This window comes from Delphinus delphis, chromosome 21 (assembly GCF_949987515.2).
Source record: "Delphinus delphis chromosome 21, mDelDel1.2, whole genome shotgun sequence".
NCBI lineage: Eukaryota > Metazoa > Chordata > Mammalia > Artiodactyla > Delphinidae > Delphinus > Delphinus delphis.
Genome location: NC_082703.1, coordinates 15,316,154 through 15,321,282, shown reverse-complemented (window position 1 = coordinate 15,321,282; position 5,129 = coordinate 15,316,154). Strand labels below are relative to the sequence as shown.

General features: G+C 43.5%; 1 pseudogene; it reads right to left on the bottom strand.

The window, feature by feature from the left end:
* Positions 1–2,398: 2,398 nt before the first annotated feature.
* On the bottom strand, positions 2,399–3,656 carry LOC132417738 (DNA methyltransferase 1-associated protein 1 pseudogene; annotated as a pseudogene).
* Positions 3,657–5,129: the final 1,473 nt, after the last annotated feature.

Sequence of the window (5,129 nt, the reverse complement as noted above, 5' to 3'; positions counted from 1 at the left end):
TGATATCTATTGGGCAAGTGTTTATTTCTTGAGGAGATTTTTTTTGCTTTTTGTCTTGAATGGTACAAATTTTAGAATAAACCATCTAAATAACGGCATCACTTACACCCCACTGCCTAAGATTTGTTTAAATAGTCACAAGGCTGAAAATTCTGTAGAGTTATCAAAGCAATATGTTTCGAGATTCAAGAAATGATACAATAATAATGTAAATCAAAAGCTAGGAAGAAAACATAAATTATTTTTAGAAGTATTATGTTAACATTGTCAACTCATTAGACAACCTGTAAAATGGAAATACTAAATTTTGGTAAATTTATTATTTGCAGAATGTTTCTTATAGACATGAGATTTCTTCACAATCTTTAACCCCATGAAGTGAGAAGAGTTTGAGGTCTTTATTTTTTTACTTAATCTTGCCGTTTCTAGTTTGTGATTTCTCCTTCTCAAGTTATAAAACATTAATGATCATTACAAGCACTATTTCACAAACTACAAATTAAAGTTCTATAGCACTTAAAAAGCTTAAGAGGCTACATTTCTGATTACATAGCAGCTATCTCGAACAGTTATTACATGAGAGGTTTCTAAGTAAAATCACAATGAAAGCAAGGTAAAATTTAACTGCGTGATTCTAGCGTGGCCTGATAACATTTGCTATCATGCACTGACAGCCGTGGAAAACAGTCTTTACGTCTCCAAGGAAAAGCAGACTTTAAGGTCTCCCAACATTGGATTAGATGCCCTTGTTTCTAAAATAATCTTTCAGAATCAATGAGTTATTAAAAGGGGGCACATACCACCCCCCACCCAGAAATTAGTAACATTGTTTTTGGCAAAATTCTACCAAATAATAATAAAAAAAACTTTATTTTGCATTCTGCCTCCCTTCATGGAATTTGCAATCCAACTGGAAACATAGAAACAATATCTGAAATACCAAGCTATAGCGGGTTGCAATTTAGAGTTATGAAACTCGGTTCTTTTCTCCTCATATCTTCCCATTTTCTTTCTGACAATGCAAAAGGGAAATTGAGTCTTTATTTCTTAAGGTGAGGTCTATGGCAGGATAGAAAAACAAAGCTGGCTTCCAAATATTTCCATTTCTAGCTATTTACTCCAAAATCCTAAGACTTTGGGGAACTCAAAGAATGTTGGTTTCCACTAAAGGGAGTAGATTCAAGGAAAAGATTTTTCCACAGTATAAAATAATTGTCCTGGCCTTCTTTTTTGTTTTGGTGGGGGAAGGGAAGATGAGGTAGAGATAAAAACAAAAGAAAAGAAGGAAAATTAGAATGATAGATCACAATCATAGAGAGCAAGAATGTCCAGAGGAAATGGTTAACAGGTACACACCAAGAAAGACAACCAAGAGAGACCGTTGCTCTTGTTCAAGGACCAAGTTGCCCCACAGGACTACAGAGAGTACAGTGCATAAACTAACTACCCAAACTTCACATGATCAAGTTTGGCTCATGGAATAACCATTACCATTTCTGATATCATCTACAGGAGATTTCAATTTATCATCAGCTAACACCTCGCCCAATAGCCACCCAGAAGGAGAGCTGCCCGTGTTGCAAAACTGCATATGCCCCACCTGAATTTCTTCCTGATAACATGTCTCCTCTCAAAGCTTAAGGGTTCTTCACCTGAAACTAATACAACATTGTAAATCAACTATACGCCAATAAAATATTTTTAAAAAGCTTAAGGATTCTTTTAAGTCCAAGAAGAAACAGGTGGTAAGCTATCTAGTAGGCAGGTAAGGCTGGAAAAACTGAATTGAACCAGCTTGAAACTGTGTTTAGACTCTCTAAGGGTATAGTCATTACATATCATACGAGGGAATTTGCACTTCTGGGGGAACTTGGCCACCAACCAGGAGGTAGAAAGTCACAGTTAAAAATCACTGCTGAACATGTATATCTTCGTGGAACTTAAATATTGTGTTAGGAATTTTAAGGAAAATATTAAGAAATTTAATGGTAACTTGAAGCATAATTTTTACATATGAAAACAGAATAGACTCTTTTATGAAACAGAAAATAAAATAAACTAGAATACTAAATATTATGGCCATTACCTTCAAACTCAAACTCAAAAGATTCCCTCCAACTCTGCCCTAGGGCTTTAGCTCCCTCCGCTCTGAGAATAAGATACTTCAGTAGGAAATGTAATGAACACCACTACACAATAACATGTGCAATTCATTGTGAATCTTTCCGGTGCTCTAAATTTTCAGGGAAAAAAAAACTTTTTAAAAATGAGTTTGCATAGATAAACTATTATAAGCTAATTACTGAAAAAAACAAATATTACATAAACATAGGATATTTACATAAGTATGAAGAAGCACTGCGTACTTTGATGTGCAGAGTTACTTCCCTTACAGTCTTCATTTAGGTAAAAAGATTTTGGGGTTGTTTTTTTCCCAACTCACCAGCTCTACGCAGCAGCATCGCACACCACGTGTGGCCTCACATGGCTTCTCCGCCTCCTTCACAGAAGAGGAGCTGGAGACAATTCCCGTCGCTTCCTCGTGGGCGCAAAGGGTGTGCCCACCACACGACGATGGTCGATGACGGTGTCCTTGCTGGGGTCAGGGTCGAGGCCAGGTTCGGCACCGCGGGCGGGAAGACGCAGGCATGGCGGCCTCCCAGCACCCAGCCCGGACCAGAGCCTCGTGCAGGCACCCGCAGCTCACCCTCGCAGTTGGCGCAGGCTTGCCTGGGCTCGTTCAGCCGCACCAGTTCGGTCCTTGGCTCGTACCAGCTCCTCTGCGGGTGTCAGGCTCAGCTCCACACCCAGCACCTGTTCCAGGGCCTTGATATTCTGGCCTGCACCCTGGCAGCTTCCTCTGCTGGCTCCACGGGGTGAGGCCTGCAGGCTTGAAGTCTGGAAACTTGATGCCTGCAGTCTCAGGAACAGTTGGCTTCTCGGCCTCCTTCTCCTGGGGCGGCTGCTTCTCGGGGTCCTCGCTCCGCAGCGGGGTCTGCGGCTGTGAGTAGCTTCAGCGAGCCCTGGCTAGGCTATTCGCGCTCCTCTGCCGGGACTAGATCTGGCGCAGCTTACGTAGCGGGTACTTCTCCGCCGCCACCTGCTCTGAGGCTTGTTACCGGGCAACGCTTCAGCTGTTCCTTCCGCCGTTGCAGGTGCCCAGCATCAAACCCTGGTATCTTGAGGTCTGTGTTTGGCATGGCGTGCATGTTGGCCAGCTTAGCACAGATATGGTAATACCGCTCCTTCAAGTCCTCCACAGACCTCTTCTTAAACCGCTGGTGATCATCCCGATCGTGGCTAATGACAAAACTGCCTGTCGCCAGTGGAAGAACGTGGCTTCAGCCTTGCAGACTAGGTTGGTGAATGGCATCCACTTACAGGACCACGCCTTCTTGGGGCCCAACTTGGCCTTAACTGTGCGGTGGCCTTGACCAGGCTCACTGGGTAACAGTGGAGGTGCATCCTTCTCGTCAGAGTAGCACAGTGCTTAGAATTCCTGGTGCATGTCCGTGGGAAGGTCAGTGTCTCTGAGGACTTACTGGACTTTTTCTTCCGCGGGTTGGTATTGTCCTTCTTGCTGATGGTCCCGGAAGCCGCATGACCCTCTTATCCCCGAGTTCTAGCATGTCCTACCCATCTGTGCCCACAGACATTGCGCCTGAGAGATAGGGGAGTGCCCCGAGGTCAAGGATCAGTGCCTGGACTTCCGCACTGCGGCCTGGTGGCTCCATTATCCCCGCAAAACCACAGACCTTTTTTCTTTGCCGGGGGTGGGAGAGGTGGCTGGTACGCAATAACTTTACTGAAAGAAAAGTGTAGTGAAATCTGTCGAAAGCTTAAGGAAGAGAACTTCGACACCTCCCCTCAAGCTCAGGACCAAGTGCAACGAGTGGATTCTTTCAGGATGTTGTCAGGCAGGGTGCGTCCATCTCCCTGCTGTTTCCCTGCAAAGATCTGCGTCTCTATCAGCCAGTGTCAGCTGGCGGGCAGCAACCAAACCAGTCGTTTGCACTGGGAAATATGAAGAACTATTAATTCATAAGAGGGAATTTACCAATAAGAATGGTAAAGAGAATCTAAAGAATACAGAAAAGACAGATGTAAGTGGCAGTCACTACCTCTAGGACTAAAAGAGAGTATTCAAGGAAGAGAAACTTGGAAGAAAGCTACGCAGACTGATGTTCAGAACCAGTTGCAGAAAGTGCGACTGTCTCCCACTGGAGGGCAGAGTATTTCACCGAGGTGTTGCACACCACGCCTGGCCGGCAGAAACTAACTGCACAAAGGGATTCGAGCAACACTACTAGGAAGCCACCAGCTGAAGAGGATGGGAGCAGGGCACTGAAACTTGCTGGGAGTGGCTACCTCTGAGGTGAGAACAAATCTCACGAGAAAGCTGCATCTGGAGTTCTGGCAAAACGTGCTAAGAATCCACTCCACAGGGGACACACTATTGAGTGACCCACATGAGAATGGCAGCTCAGCTGCATATCACTATAGCAAAAGGGGAAAACCACTGGTTTCTGGAAGAGGGGGTCTTCTCCCCTGTGGTATCCTTCCAGAGCCTTCTACAATAATGTTTAACATTATGCCAAGTGTTAAAGGAGAACTGATTACAAGGTCCAGCTCCAATATTACAAAGCAGGACAAAGGAGGATGGTTTAGGGGCTGAGGTTATATGTTGACAACAGACACCCTGTACTTCCAAATAACTTCAACTATAATCCTTCAGCCATAAAGGAAGACCAGCATTCGTTTCAAAATTCTGCATGTCCATGTATCATCTATACATAAATATTTTGAAGTCTGAGTCTGTGTCGTGGTGACGGGGGCGGATTAGTATCAAGGAACGCTTGCTTCTGGCCACCTCATTTCTTAGATGAAGCTGCATATCAATAAATAACAGTAGGTGATATTAAATGTTAAAAATCAAGGTAAAATAATGATCGCAGCAAACTCTTTTCACGTGATATTAGAACACTGTTTAACAAAGCCACTTGAGTCATCTGAATCTCTAATGGAAACATTCTATATCCTATTAATATTAGGCTAGATATTGAAAAAACAAACTGATGAGATGCAAATGATTACTGTCTCATGGAAATGAGTTCTGTATGGTAAAGAAG